The sequence below is a fragment of the Trichomycterus rosablanca genome, chromosome 27 (assembly GCF_030014385.1).
Source record: "Trichomycterus rosablanca isolate fTriRos1 chromosome 27, fTriRos1.hap1, whole genome shotgun sequence".
NCBI classification, from domain to species: Eukaryota; Metazoa; Chordata; class Actinopteri; order Siluriformes; family Trichomycteridae; genus Trichomycterus; species Trichomycterus rosablanca.
Window position 1 is genome coordinate 11617304 of NC_086014.1, and position 21179 is coordinate 11638482.

Below are 21179 nucleotides of genomic sequence, written 5' to 3' on the forward strand. Positions count from 1 at the left end.
AAAAGCAAACTGTGCAGCAGCAGTAAAGCAAAAATTCCATCATACAGAACTCCAAATGCACAAAGTCAGAGTGTTTAGTTAAAAGACGTGTTGATTTATTTTTATTGATACATTTCAGGCTGTATCACTCACCAGCATGATGGAATAAAACTTTAAAACACTCCTAATCCTCCAGTTCCTAACGATGCTCTTATTCTTATACTGGTTTCATTTAAACACACACACACACACACACACACACACACACACACACACACACCCTCCGCCGAAGATCTGCAGCGGCACCCGCCACCCCCTGAACACGCACCTGCCTCGGCTCGAGCATCCTCCTCGCCGTGCCTCCCGTCCTCCGTTTCCATGGCGGCCCCGCACCCGGCGCATTCAGCTCGGCTCGACTCGCCTCGGATCTGTCCGTGTCCGTACCCATCGCCACGACGACCAGCCCTCTCTCTCCCTCTCCCTCTCTCTCTATCTCTCCCTATATCGCGTATCCACGCGCTCGCGCCCAGCCAAATCAACAGCTGGCTCCGGTGAGGTCATCCCGGTCCGCGCCAATCAGAGAAGCCGCGCAGAGAACCTGCTAATGGGGGGCCTATCCCTCATTAGCCAATCAGACAGACCCAAGGACCCGAGAGACAGACAGCACTGCGTGTGTGTGTGTGTGTGTGTGTGTGTGTGTCGCACTGCCGCTGAGGGAGGGTCTGTCAGTGACGGAGCGTGCCAACACTGCTGATCTATCTCGAAATCTCCGAATCTGGTGTGTGTGTGTGTGTTCAGTGTCTCGAGCTGCTGCAGGTGAGAAAAAACAAGAATTAATTCTGGAAGACTCAGAACTTAGAACCCAACCGGCTGATTGTTTAAATTGTTAGTAGTATTATCAGTGTCAGACCACTGTAGCCGAGGCAGGTTAGTAAATTCGAGATTTATTCGGACTCTTGAGCTGTTGGAGTTTGGAGTGACCAGATGGTACCACGTTTGTATGGTATAAAGCACATTCGGCTGTCAACTGACATGTGCCCTAGAAACATGTCTTTAAATAATACAAGCACCCCTCCTCACCCCACCTCCCTCCCAAATAATTATAATAATAATCAGGGTAGCGTTTTATTTTGTTAGGCAATATCTTTATATACCGTGTTAATGGCCTTGTTCGATACTATTTAGGACAGTTGCAGTATTGTGAGTTGTTGTGAGTATTGGTTGGTTCCTAAATCCATGACTTGCAGTTGTAGCCTAGCAGTTAAGGTACTGGACTAGTAATCGAAAGGTATCTGGTTTAAGCCCCACCTTATCCAAGGTTTACATTTACATTTCCGGGATTTAGCAGACGCCTTTATCCAAAGCGACTTACAGTACAGTTACAACTTGGCAATTGAGGGTTAAGGGCCTTGCTCAAGGGCAACAGCAGCAACCTGACAGAGGTGGGGCTTAAACCAGCGACCTTCTGATTACTAGTCTAGTACCCTAACCACTAGGCTACAGCTTGCCGTTGGTCAAGGTTGCTCAAGGTTGTCACTATTGGGCCCTTGAATAAGGCCCTTAACCCTCAACTGCTTAGACAATATACTGTCAAAGTACAGTAAGTCGCTGTACATGTAAAAAATCTAAATGTGTCTGTGTGGAAGGAAAAAAGGTCGAAAAGTCATTGCTGTGGCACAACACCGGCCTCTGCTGTCTGGTCAAGGTGACTGCACTAGCAACCACCAGGCCGCGGACCGGTACCGGGTCATTTATTACCGGGCTGCACAGAAATAATTAATAATTACAGATCGCTACATCAGCCATGAAAACACTGCTTCCATTTCCAACACACGGGTGTTTATCGTCTCATATCACCCCCAGGTGGAAGCAGCGTCTAGCTGCAGCGAAAAAAGCTCATTTGTGAGCAGTGTAGTTATTCTATTTGAAGTCCCTCTGCTTTGGGAAGCGCTGGACTAGAGAGCTTAGTGTGTCTCTCCAAACAAGACACAGCACTCTTCGAGAGCCCCGGTAAGTATGCATGTGTCAGAGGGGGCCTTCAGGGAATTAGATGACTACATTAGGAGCACAAATATGAACTGTATCTAATATTAAATGTAATGTTTGGGAGTGTTTGTAGATAATAATTGTGTGGCGTATCGGTAAATTACTCTAGCCCACATACGCTGGGATTCAAAGTTCGAATCCACAGAGGAACCATCGAACGGTCACAGCCACGCTGTGTATATAGTCTCGTTGATATGGAACTCAAAGCCGTGTGAATGGAGGGTGACCGGCGGTGACCCTTCCCTCCGATTCTAAACCTGTGGCCTGTAGGCACACTGTGCTAGGAAAGCAAACCATGTAGCTTAATGACATAACACCTACTGTAGGAGTCAAGCATTCGGTTAGGTACTGTTCTCTTGGTGCTCATGCGCTCGTCCACGAACCTGTCTGAGCTTTTGCTTTTTTTCGTATCTTTGTAGACCTGTGCTTAGGGTTTTCACCACTTTGATCCAAGCCGTGACGCACTAAATTATTCTATACAGCTGACCAAAGGAATCGGGATTAGTTATGTTTCCTCACATATATACTGTATTTTGGCAAAAGTGATACCCTGTTGTCGTACCCCACCACCCAGCCCCCATTTGTTTCCCAATCTAGTTATATAGGAAAGAGGCGAACACTTTGTAATGACATTGTAGGTAACGTCAGGGGCGGAGCCAGGGGGTGGCCAGTGGTGGCCATGGCCACCATAAAGTAATCTTCGGCCACCCCCCTGGCCCCCCCACCACCGCTTTGCCGGCAAGTTTTTTGCGGAAGCATTTCTGCACGCAGGAGCAGCGCACCTCAGATGAGTAGTTCTTCACCAAAACAGTGCAGTAACACACTCAACATAAACGTCAACCACCAACACCATTACAGAAGTAGTACTAGTTAGTAGTATTCGTGGCGCGCTACGAGTAAAAGCGCCAGCTGGCTCTGCGCATTCCAGTGTTGCCAGATTGGGCGATTATCCGCCAAATTGGGCGAATTTTGTTGTAAAACAATTTAATAGCAGGTAAATAACACTTCTATTTAAAAGAAAATCTTCCGTTTTAAGAAGCTCCAGCATTGTAGAAGGCTATTAAAAGTAAAGTCAATTTTCAATGCTGATTTGGCTTAATAGTGTTGGTCAGTCTGTATCATATTGTTGAAAGAAAATTAAAATTAGTTTTCCATGCATTCACACTGGCATGTTCTGGGATTCAATTGAGTCTCATCAGTACACACAAGTTGGCAGCCAAATGATAAAGTATTGCAAATGAATATCTTTGAAATTCCTCATAATGTTAAGGTTACTATGTTTAGTTTTTTCACTTGTCAAAGAAAATAAAGAGAAAAAAAGCTTATTATTGGTATGCAGGTCTTCGTGATGTAATTCTACATGGCACTTACTGCCTGTATAGGTAAATGAGTGAGTGACCACATAAAAAAGGTATCAGTTTCTGTGCCACCCCTGTGTGAGCAATGGTCTCAGTCTGGCCACCCCTATGAAAATTGTCTGGCTCCGTCACTGGGTAACGTACAGAAGGTGGACACAACCTCTTCAGTCAGCCTCGAGTAAACACCTTAATGAAAATAAAGCCCCCCGCCTCGAGACGAGCCAAAGCAATTCAGCGGTGCCTTCAAAACACACAGGCCGTTTTTTCCCGGCCACTGTCAGCCACGCGTTAATGAACCCGACCTCCTTCAGCTTTCATTAAAAAAATACATATTAAACTGACACCAAAAAAAAATGATGAAAGAAGGAACGAAGCTCCCAAAAGCCGAGACGTCTCCGCCGCCTCATCTGCATTATAAAGCAGCCCGAGGAGCCCTGCTGTATAATTATGGCCCGCGATGCAATTTGCTCCGAGAAGAAGTGACAAATGTGTTTATTTACACGCTCCCTACGGAAGACGGTGCCACCCCGAAGAGCGCAGGAAGCGGCCAACGGAGATGGGACGTGATAACCGCCAGCCCCGCCAGCCTCTAACGAGCTCCTGAAGGGTACGGGGACGCGAGCGACGGCCGCTCCCCTGCCGATCCTGAGCTTTTTTTTTTCCCAATTCCCCAAAACTCCAAGCCTAAGTAACTGATCTGGGATCTGGGCAGCAGGAGGAAGCCAAATGACACTGGTGAGTGGATAATAGCTCATCCTTATTAGCAAAAGACATCCTGAACAGCGGGTACAGCGGGTCGCTGCGACTGCTCTTAAGTGTTATGAAGTGCTGCGGTTTAGCAAGCACCAACCGGGCCTGTCATCACGGCACAAATGAAACATAGACAAACAACCCATCCTGTAGTTACAAGCTGAACTGCAGATACATGGCTAGGATTAATGCCAGTATGGCGCATTGTAAATTATGTCGCATCCATAGCAGCAGATATGACCGAACTGCTACATTTATGTCTGGAAGGATGGGCAAAGGGACTCAACGGTACTGCTGGCTCCACTGCACAGAGATGGAGAATAACGGACATCAGTGCGTGACTTTCCGTACACGCTGCTGCTCTCTGTTTGACTCCGTCTCTAGCAGGTGAAAAGCAGCACACGCGTCTGAGGTGGCGGTTGGGTACAGTACATTCTGTCCCCCACCTCAGACACAGCCAATCATGTCTGTGTAGACACCCAGCCGGCCGAAAGCATAGCTGAGATTCGACCACTGCGCCACCCGAGCGTCAATAAATAGAATAGAAAATCTTTGAAAAGTGCTGTCGGTAGCACAACAATTTTTAACATCTTAAAGTCTTTTGTATTATTGTGGCTTCAAATAAAAACCCTTTCTTCCCCCAATGCGCAAGAACCGATGACAACAGTTGGCCGCCAACACCTGACGGGGTCCTATGGTCACTCAGCTTGGTTTATTATGGTCTTTAAAAAAACAGCTGCGCCTAATTTACCTTCTGAACGGGACAGAAATACTGCCGCAGTTCAAACACTTGGGTGAAATGTCATTCCTCTGTGATGTTAAATGATTTCCAAACCTAGATAAAATCTGCACTGATTAACATTTAATTGTGTGTTACGTTAGAAAGTAAGTGAATTTAAACACGTCCTGCAAGTCACGTTATGTACCAGAGCTTTTCAATCAACCATCAATCATTGTTATAAGGTTAACATCTGGTGATACTGCGGCTGTGGTCCCCTTTTATAGTGGGATCGTCCAAAGCAGTCATTAGTTAGTAGGGGGTCAAATTTAGGGTAAATGTTTACTTTAAAGGAAGAAGCAGATCTGCTGCTGTATCAGCTGCTGCAGTTCACTTTGTTACCACTAGAGGCAAAAACCACCCACTGCACCTTTAATACATCAACCCACCGTCCATACAGCAAAGACTGAGAAACTGAAAGAAAGAAGTATAGAGAGAATTCTTACTGTAATAAAGACATTATTTTAATTCTAGCTCTAGGGAATACCAGATACCAGTTTAGACTATTGTAATAAATTAAAAATGAAAGGAGAATAGAAGAAAGTAAACACAAACGCACGTTACAGTCAGCGTGAAAGCATTCAAGCCGGGTTTAACGGCTGTATCTCAATCGCAACACTGTTTAACACGTAGTGCGCTAGGTAGGTCGTACACATAAGGCTACGTCAAACACTAGGTAGGGCACAAATGTAGGGGATAAGGAGTCATTCAGGATTCAGCCTGTGTGTCTTTAACATGGCACGAAACAGCGCTGATAAACATCACTAATCTGATTAAATAGTGCATTATAAAAGTCACTATTCGTACAAAGGCATGTTGGCACACGTTGTAGACATTTCAAACATTATAATTAGTAATGTAACTCCACCAAATAGGAATTTTATTCACATCATTTCTTTAATAACGGATTTGCCGCTGGATTAGTTGATGTGCTCCAGTCCTGGGGAGCTAAAGTCCAGAAATGTTTAGGGATTAACCTGCTCAGACACCTCTGATCCCCCTGATCAGTTCATCACCAGGTATAGAAAGTGGGATTGAGCAGAAAACCCTCCACACATTGCTGGACTCTTGGCCCTACTGGACTGGAGTTGTGCAGCACTAAGTTAGCCCGACGAGCTAACCGCTGTTTCAGACTGAAATACATGATCAGCCCTGGAAACATTTATAATCAACAATCGGTTTCATAAGGAAGCAGAAAAGGTGAATATAAACTTACCACTGCTGATAAAAGAAGCTAAACTAGTTCCAGAGCAGTAAAAAGAAAGTAAACAATGTAAGAGAATAATGTACAGGCTAACTCAGGCGAGTCAGTCACTGCACCGCAAGGCATGCTGGGCCAGGATTAGGAGGGTTATAAGAAGTGAATGACCGTCCTCATAACCAATCAAATCACTCATGGATATGTTTCTTTTATTTATTCAGTCCATCACTGATTTAGATCGGGAACGCGGTGGGTCCGGAGCCTAACCCATCTCCTCCTTGTCCATTCACTTATGTAATCTCACCTGTGAAATGTGGCCAGTTCAAGAAACTGGAATGTTTTAAGAGAAGGAAATTGAGAACACCAAAGTCCAAATCAGAAGCGAGGTTTAAACCCAGATCTCGAGGGCCCTGAAGCTGTACGGCACACACACACTCTCTACATGCTGTTCCACATTACCAACCATTATTACAATAACTACTCCTTATTTGGTCTTTTTTATTTACTTACTTTAGTCTTACTTTATTCTTTAAACAGGCTTAGTTTCAGTTTTCAGTCCCCAAATGGTTATTACCTGTTCATTAATGTTGTAATAATACTTTATTAACATTTTACGTACAGTCCCAAGCTGTATTATTATCATTACTGTTGTTGTTAAACATATACTTTTAAAATCATAGGAATTAATATAGAACTAGTCCCACAGTGCTGCTATATCATTCCACAGATGCAAAAAGTGTTTGTGGTTGAGGTTTAACCGTGCTAAAAAAGTAAGAGGCATTCCCCAAACTGTTGCCACAAAGGTGGAAACACAGTTCTGTAGAATATTATTGTACATGGAGGCATTATTTTGGTCTGTAGACTCCAGCCAATGCTTTGTATTGAGTGTGAAGATTTTGGGCTCCTGGTGCTCATGTTCCTTCCAGAAGTACTGTAGTGTTTCAGCCTGACACTGATGATTCTTACACTGTACGCTGAACAGTCGTCATGAGCTTAAAGCTGCCGTGCAGAAAAAGCCCCAAGTCCTGCTTTTGTTCTTTGTTCGTTTGACCAGCACTCAGCTTAATCCGGGCTTTAAAGTGTTGAGTTTTTTGAATTGTTTAGATTTAACCACATTTGAGGAGTCTTGAGTATAACCTGCTGGTTTAAGGTAACTACAACACATGTCATTTTCTTAGATACAGATTTAGTATTGGGTACTTTATACCAGTGGTTCTCAAGGGGGGCTCTGGGGAACGCTGGGTGTCTGTGGCGTGGACCAGAATAATTGTTCAAATAAACCAGTATAATATCTGACCCTAAAGAGAACATACATCACTTGTCATCTGCTTTTTATATAAGACTAGATTAGCAAATGTCCAGAAATATCTAAAACTGCCAAATAGTGAGAATTTTATTTGTCATAAATGTGCACTGATAATTTCCCTCAATATTACAATTTATTGGAATATCAAAATCGTGCGGTACAATAAATGTAATTAGTTTCCATTCTGTTTCCATTTTAACAACATTTAAATGAAGTACACTGTCACCGAGTAAATGCAAAGTACAATAAAACTGTGCCAATATCGCCAACCTGTGGAGGAACTTCTACCTGCTAAACCTGAGATACTGAGTGAGTCACCTACAAAAAAACATTAAGTACTAATCAGTAGGTCAGTGGTAGCTCAACAGTTAAGGTATGAACTAGTGCTGTGTAGCCTGCTGGCTCAAACCCAGCCACTGACAAGTTGTCACTGCTGGGTCCCTAAGAAAGGCCCTCAATTAGTTTTTTATGGTCATAAGTGTTCTAAATGCCTTGGGCGGCACGGTGGCTTAGTGGGTAGCACTGTCGCCGCCTCACAGCAAGAAGGTCCTGGGTTTGATCCCAGGGTGGGGCGGTCTGGGTCCTTTCTGTGCGGAGTTGGCACGTTCTCCCCGTGTCCTCATGGGTTTCCTCCGGGTGCTCCGGTTTCCTCCCACAATACAAAAAAGCATGCAACTGGCTAATTGGAGACTCTGAATTGTCCTATATGCACATAGCCGCTAAATGCACAAACCCAAGCCCGGATAAAATAGGGAGGGTTGTGTCAGGAAGGGCATCCGGCGTTAAAATTGTGCCAAATCAATGCGGATCACGATCCGCCGAGAGCCGACCCCGCAACCGAACGGGACAAAGGCCGAGGAACAAAAAAAAAGTGTTCGAAATGCCTTGATTGTATATTTACATTTACATTTTTGGCATTTACTGGACGCTTTTATCCAAAGTGACTTACAGTACTGTGACAGTATACAATCTAAGTAACTGTGGCAACCTGGCAGTGGTGGGGCTTGAACTGGCAACCTTCTGATTACTAGTCCAGTACCACTAGGCTACAGCTGCCCTGTATATCTTAATGTAAAGCATTAAAACATAAGCATGGATATTTGCCTAATATTCTTAGCATTTGAATAATTGCTTGTGTATTTGTATTTTTGGAACACACAGCTGGTCCCTGGCTTTAAAACGGTTGAGTACCACAGCGTTTTACACGGTTTTTACCCTATTATGAAGAATGTAAGAATAGTTTACTGCTACTGTAATAGTTTACTGCTATAGTCTTATTACTGTGATACTGTGGTGTGGGCGAATCTGGTATCGCGTGACGTCAGTGACGTACGCGCAACGTCACCACGCACCCGCGAAGTGTCAAACGTGTTTATGTGCGTTTGAATCAAATAAAATAAATAAAACGTTGATTAAATATGTTCAGTTTGTAAGGAAGGTGTTAAATGTTACGTTTAAATTGTTCTGTGTTTGTACGCAGCTTTATTTACTCCAGCGCGCGCACGGCAGTTTTGGTTCCGTTAGCAACATTAGCTTCCAACTCCAACCGGAGAGAGAAAATGAATAAAACGGCGTTTAAAGTTAAGGACGAGGAGCTGCTTCTACTTCCAGAGAAGCTACAGAAAAGGCTGCTGCCGTTCCAGCGAGACGGGGTTAAATTCGCCCTCTCCAGAGCTGGACGGTGAGTAAACAACAAACACGTTCATAACTGAAGTAACAGTGTTCCGTGCAGTTCCGTTATAAAAGTTTCACAGAGCAGTTTAACCAGAGAGTTTATTAATAATAACCAGAATATAAACACCCCCCGTGTCCATGACAAGGTCCATTTTAACAGTAGTGCATGTTGTCAGACGTTCACATGTTAAATGCATCACATATGACTGATTGACGACCTGACTGATACCCACTGACAGTTAGTCCGAGGAGGGACAAGCCACAAACCGCCTACAGGTTGATGGGTAGCCAAGTTTCATTGACAGACACTCAATGGCATGAAGGCTATGACATCTGGTACTGACCCACAGAAGAGCCACTGCGGCTTGAAGTAAATGTGTCACAACACACACTGCATCCAGCCCTTCTGTGTACGGGACTGTGTAGTCCCAGCCCAGTCCCATCTCTGACATCATGTCCAGTCTTGCCATAACAAAAATCTACATTTACGTTTTCGGCATTTAGCAGACGCTTTTATCCAAAGCGACTTACAATTATGACTGAACACTATTTTGAGCAACTGAGGGTTAAGGACCTTGCTCAGGGGCCCAACAGTGGCAACTTGGTGGCGGTGGGGCTTGAACCGGCAACCTTTTGATTACTAGTCCAGTACCTTAACCACTGAGCTATCACTGCCCAATCTAAAAACCATTAGAATCAAAGACATTGCACTTTTTGCTTGGTTTAATAAAGAAATGTGTTTCTTGTACTGTTGTGTCCAGTGAGTATGTCCTGATTTTAAAATGTGGCCCTAAACATTGGTGCAATTAGTCAATATTTAAGGGAATACAATGGCCCTTAATATAGAAGTGCTGCAGCTGGTGGTCTCGTATGCTGGGGTCGTATCTGGCTGTATTTCAGGTTTTTGTTGCATGTGCAGGTGTGAACAGGAATCTGTGCAGTGTTGGTTTATTTGTCACTTTTCATTAATAATGCTCTGTGCTGTTGGGCTTTACTTTAAACACCTCTGACAATTATTACTTACATTACGCTAATTAATTGTGTTCAGGTTTTTGTCTTAAAACAGATTGCCTGTAGGACTACATCTATTAAAATTTAAGATTAATCCTAACATAACAACGTTATGTAAATGTTTCAGATTGAACTTGCCAAGCTGTTGTGAAAATTTTAAAGGGTTTTTAAATCGAACGCCTATATTAAAATGTTGGCTTTTGTGTGTATTTTCCCACTTTTTCCCCATTAATCAGTCATGTCCAGTTCTTTGATTTGTAACTTTTTCCACTGATGCAGACACCCGCTCTACCCGAGTAGAGCAATTGCCTATTATGTGCCCCCCCTCAGACACAGCATACAGTTGCCGGTCATTTCTTTTAACTTGCCATAGACAGAGTCTTACAAAGAGCTGTTCTGACAGCAGTGCCACTCACGTATCAGTTAGTGCATTAAAAGAACTTTATCGTTAGTGTATATATTAGGCAGCATATTATGTGGTTTGGGACATAGCCATTTGCATTCATAACATGCACGCTTTAAAATCTGGTGAACAGAAGTAAAACCGAAAATAAACAAACTGTTCAGTGTTCATGATGAATTCATTTGATCACGTTGCAGATTTTCTTCTTATGACCGGTCACTGTGCTGTAATGGTATGCTAATGGTAGCTTTGTTTTGTATAAGCCGAGGCTCTGTGGCAAAGTCCAGATTCTGACATAAATTCGTAAATAAAAGAAAGCTGCCGCTTTAGTTAGGACAGCGAGTAAGACCGAGTGGACGTTGTAATTTCCTCACAGCTCCAGGTCGATGTGAGCCGGGTAGAAGGAGTCCATCAGAGATAGCCTTTTAAAGCTCAATCTATAGCAGGACACCAGTAAGCTATGTTCTCCGACACTGAGGTCAGTCAGTTAATTAGTGCTGGATTTGGAAGAGAACGGCGCTACTGAACCGTACACCGTGTCTCCCCAGAGAGCAGTGAATCTCTCTGATAGAGATGAAATCAACTCAGACAACTTTAATTACTATCTTACAATTTAATCTGATTCCTTTAAAGGAATGAACAGTGTTCAACATAAACATGCCGTTGAGGGCAGTGGTTGCTTAATGATTAAGGTACTGGACTAGTTATCAGAAGGCTAATAGTTTAAGCCTCATCACTGCCAGCTGGCTAGTGATGGGGCCCCTGAGCAAGGCTCTTAACCCTGCTTGCAATGTGTGCGGTTACAGTTGTACAGTTGCCAATATGAGGAGGGCTGAATTATCTGCTCCCAATATATTGAGTCCAAGGCTTTATAATGGGAAAGTCCTGAAAGCTCCATACAGAAGGTGGATTATGGAGTTGTCGAAGCACTTGAACCGATCTGTAGGCCAGGGGTTTTCAACCTTTTTAGGCATGCGCCCCCCTTCGTGTGCCGAGCACGACTTGCGCCCCCCCTCACACCACGCCCCCCTCCCCTTGGTGGAACAGCACTCGGTCGCGTGTACCAAGCGCCCCCTGGATAAGGCAAGGATTGAGCACGGATGCCAAGCACGGCTTTCGCCGCGCACCCCTCCCCTTAGTGGACCACGGCTCAATCGCGGATGCCTGCCGCGTCCTCCGCCAGTCTCGTGTGCCACCGGTTCATAATAATCATCTCGTAGTTCCACGCCCCCCCCGGACAGCCGCGCGCGCCCCACAGGTTGAAGACCCCTGCTCTGGGCAACCTTAAATCCCAAGATCATCTGTACAATCAGCTGATCATTATTACAGAATATTTGGGATAAGGACCTTACGTTACGATGAAAGGAAACGGTCTGATGGTCGGATGCTTTGTGCCCCCCTTAATTAATCAATCAACCAAACGTAACTGAGGATTGTGTGTAGACTAGACTTACTCAGGCTTAAATTGAGACCAAGTTTCAAAAAGAGATTTTTATTTTTTCCCCTCATTAAGCCCTACATGAATGCATAACACGAACCGGCATATTTTAATGTGAAATAGCTTCGAACAGAATTATTACTTCTAATCTACAGCACATCATCAGCTGAAAGAAAAATGATGTTAAAATAGCAATGGCTATTGAGCCATGGCTATAGTTTGAAAATTAAATAAGAAGTCTAGACGGCTAGACGGCTTTTTAAAGTACAGCTAAGGAATGCAGTTCACCTTGAGTATGTTTTTGAGGAAACAGCTAGTGTATCTTCATCGGCCTTCAGCAGCCTACAGTTCCTGTTTGAAAGGATCAGGTGGAAAAGACTCACCAGGCACGTGCTTCTTGAAAGTGTGTGAATACTCCAGTATATCTAATGATCGGTTATAAAAAGGATATCAGTGTTGTAGTTCACTAGTAATACAAACCCCACCTTCCTTTGCACCCAATTTGGGTAATCTTAATGTCCCGGTGCACTCTGGCGACCTAAGCCTGCCACTGCATTCCCTCGCTGGACATGCGAAGCTGCCGGGCACATCTTTACACTGTCCAGCAACAGATTCATACAGAGTCTCAGTATTCTTCTGATACTCGACCTCTATAATACACTGAGCAAAACGTTAGGACTTCCTACCTAATATGCCGTTAACAAGACCTCTAAAGTAGTCCTGTGGTATTTGCTACCAGGACATTACCAGCAGGCCCTTTTCTTTACCCTATGAGGTGGATCATCCTACAGTTCATCCTGGTTCCATCTCTTCTGTGGCTAATCAATGCACACAAGCCCGGCTGTCCACATGATCTTAAAGAAAACAGGATTTATTGTACCAGCCGAGCTTCTTTCATTGGTCCGATGTCCAGTTCCATTGCGTGAGTGCCCATTTGTAGGTGCTTTTGCTTGTGGACAGGCGTTAGCATAGGCATGCTGACTGGCTTGGGACTACGCATCTTAGACTGTACCAGACTCCATAGCCCTCGTGTCCTGTGGCATCAGTGAGGGGGTTCGTGGCTTGTCTCTTCTCTGACCACTGTCGGTGTGTACTCACGACAGCTGCCTGTCGTTTGGTCCTCTGTGGTTCTGTTTAACTTGTATTCAACATTGCCTTTATTTTGGGTAATTAGCACTGGATTAAACTAAATAATTAATCATGTAACCCTAGTTTAAATCTTAATGCCCTTTTAAAAAGTGGAACAGTGCTGTACAACACCTTTAAATCCGTCTATTAAACACGATCGCTGCTTCTTCCTAATGAACGATGAGTTTGACTGATCTTATTAATGAATTGTTACAGTTGCTGCTCTCTTTAGTCTTAACGCTCGTGACTGTTTACACCGCAGAAATGAAGGCAATTAGTCGCCGTCACTGCTCACAACATAAATCCATCCTCTCATTAGTTCTGACGATGCGTTCAGGAAGGTTTATGCACCGAAAGTGAAATGTTAACAGGCCTGGAAATTAAACTCACTTAGGGTTTTTAACTTCAAAACGTTTCTCCGGGCTTAATGATGGCTTCATTACGAATGGAAATCAAGTAATCTGCAAATGAAATGCGTTAATGGAATAAATTTGTGCTTCTTTGATAATGCCGTTTAGTTTAGGTCTTAATTTTTTTAACTAATTTGTTTCCATGTTCCAGGTTTGTGTTTTAGGCTAAAAAAAAAGCAAATAAATCACAGGGGGTAAATGATCGCTGTGACATTGTTCTGGATTAAAGTTGTTCTTTTTGTAGAATGGAGGAGTTGTTTTGAACAGTGTTTTTGAAGTTTTGCTATTGGTTGACCAGTAAACTGCTGGTTTCTCTATTGGTTGACCAGTAAATCCAGCTGATGTTTTTATGCATCAGTGAGTGAAGACAGATTAATTGTGTTTATTTGGTCTAGCTGAAATAATGCAGAGAAATAAGGCAGATATTTGAATTATTAGACTATTGTGTAGCCAGACGGATTCTGTCTAATGAGAATATTTGGTGTATTGTTGTAACGTTATCCTTCATCAGCTCATAGTCTACATCTCATGTTAGATTTTGATTAATACCAGCATGGTTTAACGTTCGACAATGAGTCACTGAGGCACTGCTTGGTCTGCTCTCTTCTGATTTAGCCACAATAACACTGCGGAGTCAAAGGCACTCGGGCAGAAACTCTAACACACGTTTCTATGAATAAGAACAGTTTATGAACCACTGTGTGGCTCTGAAGAAACACTTTACTCAGAGAGCAGAGAGACCCATACATGTGAGGTATAGAGAACATTATTAAACGGCTTTGACCTTTTTCTTTCGATTTGGCATAATTTACATTAATTTATAGTTCCAATAAAATATCTTACTAATAGAGACGATAGCGTTTTGAAATAGTCACAGAGAAAGATCTGATTACTTTTCTAGGCACTGCAATATATTTCTGCAGCTATGTACCAGGGATAAAAAACACTTACTGTCTTTGTTTAATCAGTGCAGATTAGTACTGTCAGTAATTAATCGGTTAATTGAAAATCAACAAATAAGGCATCGCTCGATTAATGCTGTTGGTTATAAATGTTATGTTAATTCATTTCCAACAGCTGAAGCTAATGGAGCTACACTAAAGGCTGATTTGAAACACAGCCTGACCCACCTTCAGTGTGCAGTACCAGCTCTATTTACAGGTGCATTTTATCTGAAGCAACTTAAAATTGTGATTAAAAATACTCTAAGTAAGAGTTTTTAAGAGCCTTGCACAAAGGCACCTTGGCGTTTGTGGGGTTTGATCAAGCAGCCTTCTGATTACAAGTCCAGTACCTAAACTTCTAAGCTACCACTTCCCTAGAAGGAACAATCCGAATGCTGCTAATGAATGCTGTAATTATTAGGCAGATGACAAAATGTAAAGCTGTTGTGCGTCAGTAGGGAGTGACTGCGTGTTAATTTCTGCACATCTGGATCTGTGTTTAAGGTTGTTTTTCAAAAAATGTGGATATTTTGGATCATGTTTCAGTATAAAGATGAAATCTTATAATAATGACACCGATTTAGTCAGAAGAAGCTTTAGGATTCGCATCTCTGTTTGTCATAAGCATGTGTAGTTGGCACTTGTAATTAACTTTTCGCTGCCGGCCTTGTAAAAAAATCATTATATCATCATTTAAATTGTTTATTTTATACTTATACAGGTTTGTAAATGGTTCACAGCCAATTTCAGTCAGTTGAGCTTAATCTGTACCTAAAGAAAATAAGAATAATAAGAAATAAATAAATAAGCTGGCAGCTGTGCTCGTGAAAATGAGGCTTTGGAACCAACTGGTGCACTGTCAGCACTGGCCAATTGTTTGGCCATGCTTATTTATCCTGGTTTCTGTAGTAGAAAGTACCATGGCCTCATGTTTGTTTCCAGACTCTGAGATAGAAAACTAAATATTCTGACATGACAGTTTCAGAGATTCTGTTTTATTCTAATTCCATCTGAACTGTGTTTTTTTTAATGTGGCCATATAAATAAAACAGCATCAAACCGAAAAAGCAGAAATGCCGTCCGAGAATTGTGCCTACCCAAGCCGTTTCTCTTTATTGAAACTCCAGTAGAGATGAAATTTGAAAATAATTAACATACAATTGAATGTGTTGAGCGTGTTTTGACTTGAGCAACTCTGCAGTTTGTGATGGTGTTAGATGTGTCTCCGTTGCTTTCTCGCAGTGATATATAACCTCTCCGTGTTTTCTGTGACATATTGATCTCTCTTCCTTCCTCCCACTTCAATTCAATAAGACGCCTGCAGCTGAACTGCTTTCCGCGCTGTGGAGGCAACACACACACACACACACACACACACACACACACACACACAAACAGAGGCAAAGAGATAGGTACGAGGTCTCGTAATGAACATGCTGGCATGCAGTAGGGAAATGCTAAAAAGCAGAAACTATTTTTAGAGGCTTTTTTGCTGCTTCAGTTTCAGCTATGCCTGAGTTCTACCAGGCATGAGATTCACAAATGTGATAGCGTTCATCGTAGATATTATATATTTGTCAAATATACCTGGTCTCTGGGGTCCTGGGTTCGAACCTGGATTTGGTCAGTGTTTAGGAGGATTTATGCATGTTTCTCCATGCCTGGTTGCTTCCCAAATCGTAAGGTAAACTGGCTGCAATGAAAAAAATACCACTTTTAACTAGAGATGTGAAATTTCCATTAACTGATTGTCGTTAGTCGCCGATAATTTACAGCATCCTGTTAAAATATAAAACACATCACTGAGTTTAATATAAACAACGTAACATTAGTGAGCATGGCAGTAACGTAGAACAGTAAGATGAACATAAACACTGAGCATGACCACTGCAGCATTCAAAGATTAGGTTTTATACAGATCTGGTAGCGAACACTTCATTACAAGAACAAACTAAACATGCTGATCAAATAATCTAAATGCAGTCGCTATGTTAAAGCTCTATCTGGCAACATTAAATGTCTAATGATCGAATCTGGAAAATCTGCTTTGAGCTGTAATACTTTAGAGGAAACTTTAAATCCTAAATAACTAGCCTATTGTATTTAGTTCTAATAGGAGACCATCAGGACATACAAACCTTTTTCCAGCAGTGTTGCATTAATGAACAGTTTATATCTACAGTGTATCACAAAAGTGAGTACACCCCTCACATTTCTGCAAATATTTCATTATATCTTTTCATGGGACGACACTATAGACATGAAACTTGGATATAACTTAGAGTAGTCAGTGTACAGCTTGTATAGCAGTGTAGATTTACTGTCTTCTGAAAATAACTCAACACACAGCCATTAATGTCTAAATGGCTGGCAACATAAGTGAGTACACCCCACAGTGAACATGTCCAAATTGTGCCCAAAGTGTCAATATTTTGTGTGACCACCATTATTATCACTGCCTTAACCCTCCTGGGCATGGAATTCACCAGAGCTGCACAGGTTGCTACTGGAATCCTCTTCCACTCCTCCATGATGACATCACGGAGCTGGTGGATGTTAGACACCTTGAACTCCTCCACCTTCCACTTGAGGATGCGCCACAGGTGCTCAATTGGGTTTAGTCCATCACCTTTACCTTCAGCATTCTCAGCAAGGCAGTTGTCATCTTGGAGGTTGTGTTTGGGGTCGTTATCCTGTTGGAAAACTGCCATGAGGCCCAGTTTTCGAAGGGAGGGGATCATGCTCTGTTTCAGAATGTCACAGTACATGTTGGAATTCATGTTTCCCTCAATGAACTGCAGCTCCCCAGTGCCAGCAACACTCATGCAGCCCAAGACCATGATGCTACCACCACCATGCTTGACTGTAGGCAAGATACAGTTGTCTTGGTACTTCTCACCAGGGCGCCGCCACACATGCTGGACACCATCTGAGCCAAACAAGTTTATCTTGGTCTCGTCAGACCACAGGGCATTCCAGTAATCCATGTTCTTGGACTGCTTGTCTTCAGCAAACTGTTTGCTGGCTTTCTTGTGCATCAGCTTCCTTCTGGGATGACGACCATGCAGACCGAGTTGATGCAGTGTGCGGTGTATGGTCTGAGCACTGACAGGCTGACCTCCCACGTCTTCAACCTCTGCAGCAATGCTGGCAGCACTCATGTGTCTATTTTTTAAAGCCAACCTCTGGATATGACGCCGAACACGTGGACTCAACTTCTTTGGTCGACCCTGGCGAAGCCTGTTCCGAGTGGAACCTGTCCTGGAAAACCGCTGTATGACCTTGGCCACCATGCTGTAGCTCAGTTTCAGGGTGTTAGCAATCTTCTTATAGCCCAGGCCATCTTTGTAGAGAGCAACAATTCTATTTCTCACATCCTCAGAGAGTTCTTTGCCATGAGGTGCCATGTTGAATATCCAGTGGCCAGTATGAGAGAATTGTACCCAAAACACCAAATATAACAGCCCTGCTCCCCATTTACACCTGGGACCTTGACACATGACACCAGGGAGGGACAACGACACATTTGGGCACAATTTGGACATGTTCACTGTGGGGTGTACTCACTTATGTTGCCAGCTATTTAGACATTAATGGCTGTGTGTTGAGTTATTTTCAGAAGACAGTAAATCTACACTGCTATACAAGCTGTACACTGACTACTCTAAGTTATATCCAAGTTTCATGTCTATAGTGTTGTCCCATGAAAAGATATAATGAAATATTTGCAGAAATGTGAGGGGTGTACTCACTTTCGTGATACACTGTATATCATGACCATCAAAGATGCCCTACTGCATCTGTGATCCTGCTTGAATGGTTAAATCTACCTTCCAGATTGTGAGTTGTTGCAGAAACCGCAAGTGCTGTGGGTCTTCAGATTGGCATACGGCGTGCTGACACGATTATGGCACTTAATGAGTTTAGAACAATGCTCGATGGATTAACCTGCTACCACAGCACTTCCTGCCCACTGCCACCGTGCAGAGGCGAAATATGTATCTTTATTGAGATCAAACGCGCTCGCCGGGGTGATCAATGTTTATCGATCGGCTCAGTAAGTCCACCGAGAAAGTGCTTGTCGTAATCATGGTGTGAAGTGATTTAAAAGCATTTGATACTGTGTTTAGATTACTATCGATGACCAGGGTTTTCCTGTTCTTCATTAAATCATGGTCAGCTAAAGGATTTTTCATCCACCTGAGGAAAATACATTTTAATGTACAGTATCTGCCTTGCTGGAGGCAGCACGGTGGCTCGGTGGGTAGCACTGGTGCCTCACAACAAAATGGTCCTGGATTTGATTCACAGGTGGAGCGTTCCGGGTCCTTTCTGTTTGGTGTTTGCATGTTCTCTCCGTGTCTGTGTGGGTTTCCTCCGGGAGCTCCGGTTTCCTCCCACAGTCCAAAGACGTGCAAGTGAGGTGAATTGGAGATACAAAATTGATTAAATACTTGAACTGATGAATCTTGTGTTACCAGTAACTACATGTCCTGTTATGAATGGACCCAAGTGTGTAAAACATGATGATGATAAAATAATCCTAATAAATAAATACATTAATTTTAATTAATACAAGACTATAAAGCAGGTCCAGACTACTTTACAGACTCTATATTTTGGGAGCTTGTTCTGCTTTGGAGCTTTACTACTCCTAGACATTTTACCAGCAACGTATCTGTTTGTTTGAGTGATGTTTTACTCTTATTTTACTGTTATTTATTTAGTATTTACATGATTTATCATTTAACTATTATCAAGGTCTCAGTCACATTGTACTGGACGTGACATTTCTATCAGTCGTCTCAACCGTCGTGGCAGTCTATGTAAAACAACCAAACAGCACTAGCAAAGATGATTCAGAACAGTGGATGCCTGTCAAGGGAGCCTAAATGATCCACTTTTAGTTTTTCTGCCTAAGAATGTGTCATGCCTCATACTGTTTCATTTTAATCACAACTTTGACCGTAAATTAAGAATTTTTACGGTCTACAAGAACTCTTACAGCTCATCACTGACATTAGTATCGGTCCACAAAAACTCTGTTCACTACTTCTGCTTAATGGCATACTTTCTCGGACGAGCACCCAACGATAGAACATAGGTGCCAGAGAGCGCAATAAAGAGACGCGTACAGACAGAACGGTAACAAAATGATGCACTCTAGGGGACACGGAGCAAGACGGTGCGAACGTCAGTAAGGAAGACACACTTTTCCTCCCTTCTTTCCTCCCCCTGCTAGCGGAGAGCAAGATTAATGACCCCGCTGCTGTTTTTTAATTAACTCAGCACTAAAACGTGTGTGTCTAAACCCAAGTGTGCTTATGTGCACGTGTGTGCTCCGTGCCATTTCCACGCTCATTAATCACTCTTCTTTAAACAAGCCGGCTCGTGCCAGGTCTCTCTCGGCTTCGTCAACTGAAGACTTCTCTTTTTTTTTTGCTATTTTAAACGTTATCTCTGAGAAGCATGGGGTTCAAGTGTCAAATCAAACCTCACAATGCCTCAGTGTCCAACCGTAACGAGGAATAACTTGCACTTGAGAATTGCAGGAAATCATCATCTTTTGGTTAATTGGGGACAGAAATTAACATATATTTATCTTTTGCAGTGTACTGAATCCGCCTATATTTTCTCCTATTCTGTTTTTCCGACTTTTAAGATGGTAAGGAAATTGTGCCACTCTCCATCGATTGTGTAGTGCGTTACACTGGGGACTCGGCCGAGTACAGAACGCAGGTGGAAAACTTCGTCTTGTGGTGCAGGGAGAATAACTCACAGCTTAATATTAAAAACACAAAAGAGCTGGTGGTGGATATTCCTTTTCCATAAATAGGCCAGAGTCTATTTATGGAAAAGCGGTTGAAACAGTGCAGTCCTATATGTACCTAGGTGTCCCACTGAATGACAGACTGGATTGGATAGACAACACGAGTGCACCGGACAGGAAAGAGCAAAGCAGACCTTTGTTTTTAGAAAGTCTGGCCATGGCTGTTTTCTGTAGTGGTTTGTCCGCTTGATCCTTAAAATTTCCTTAAAATTCTTGCCTGATTTTGACCTGAAAGTGTGACGCCAACGTTGGTCATGTTGCTTAAGCTTTTGTTAAAGTGGTGGCTTATCCACAGTCTAAAAAGAAATTAAGAATTTTTTGCTGTGTCCTAAATCACATACTCTATTACTGTAGGGACATTAGTACTCCTCATGTCTCACGTCTGCAAGGGTTCATGTGTAGCATCTGTAACACTGTTACAAAGCAGCTTTACAGAAAGTTGGGTTAAAATCTCATATGAGCAAGCTGGAAGTGACAGTGGCACGAAAAACCTCGCCCGTTTAATATTATCACAGCATAATTTGTTAGGATTACAATATAGATGTATATACTGTATATATTTAATACTTTTCCTGTGTAACTGGTACAAAAGTGGTCATCACTGATGGATCAGTTAATTTCTGATGAAATAATAAGGGGAACAATATTGAATCCAGTTTAACTTTTTGAACAAAGATGATGCAAATAGCAATAATAACCGCAATAACCGCTTTAAAATATATGAGGTTTTTCGATTTGGTTGGTTTAATTATGCAGCTTAGCTTGACTTCGCCTGGAGCAATTAAAATATTTCCTTCAAAAATTAGCAGAGGAAAATAAAACCCAAATTTCATGTTTATGAGCTCCTTTACTAAGTCTGGGTGGGGGGGCTTGAAAAACTAAATAAAACACCTTCACTGAGAGTTATTCTGGCTTTGACAGGA

General features: G+C 42.7%; 2 protein-coding genes across 9 annotated transcripts in view; one reads left to right on the plus strand and one right to left on the minus strand.

Annotated features, from left to right (window-relative positions):
- Positions 1-6213, minus strand: part of LOC134304014 (R3H domain-containing protein 1-like) — a 41325-nt gene extending 35112 nt beyond the window's left edge. For 6 of the 7 annotated variants that reach the window (XM_062989540.1, XM_062989541.1, XM_062989539.1 and 3 more), the window contains exon 1: positions 308-449. The gene's annotated coding sequence lies outside the window, so the exon portion shown is untranslated. Of the gene's footprint in view, positions 1-307; positions 450-6127 lie in introns of those variants that run through there. The other variant, XM_062989536.1, reaches the window with a different exon arrangement.
- zranb3 (zinc finger, RAN-binding domain containing 3) overlaps positions 1-21179 on the plus strand; it is a 72780-nt gene that overhangs the window by 16183 nt on the left and 35418 nt on the right. The window lies entirely within an intron of this gene.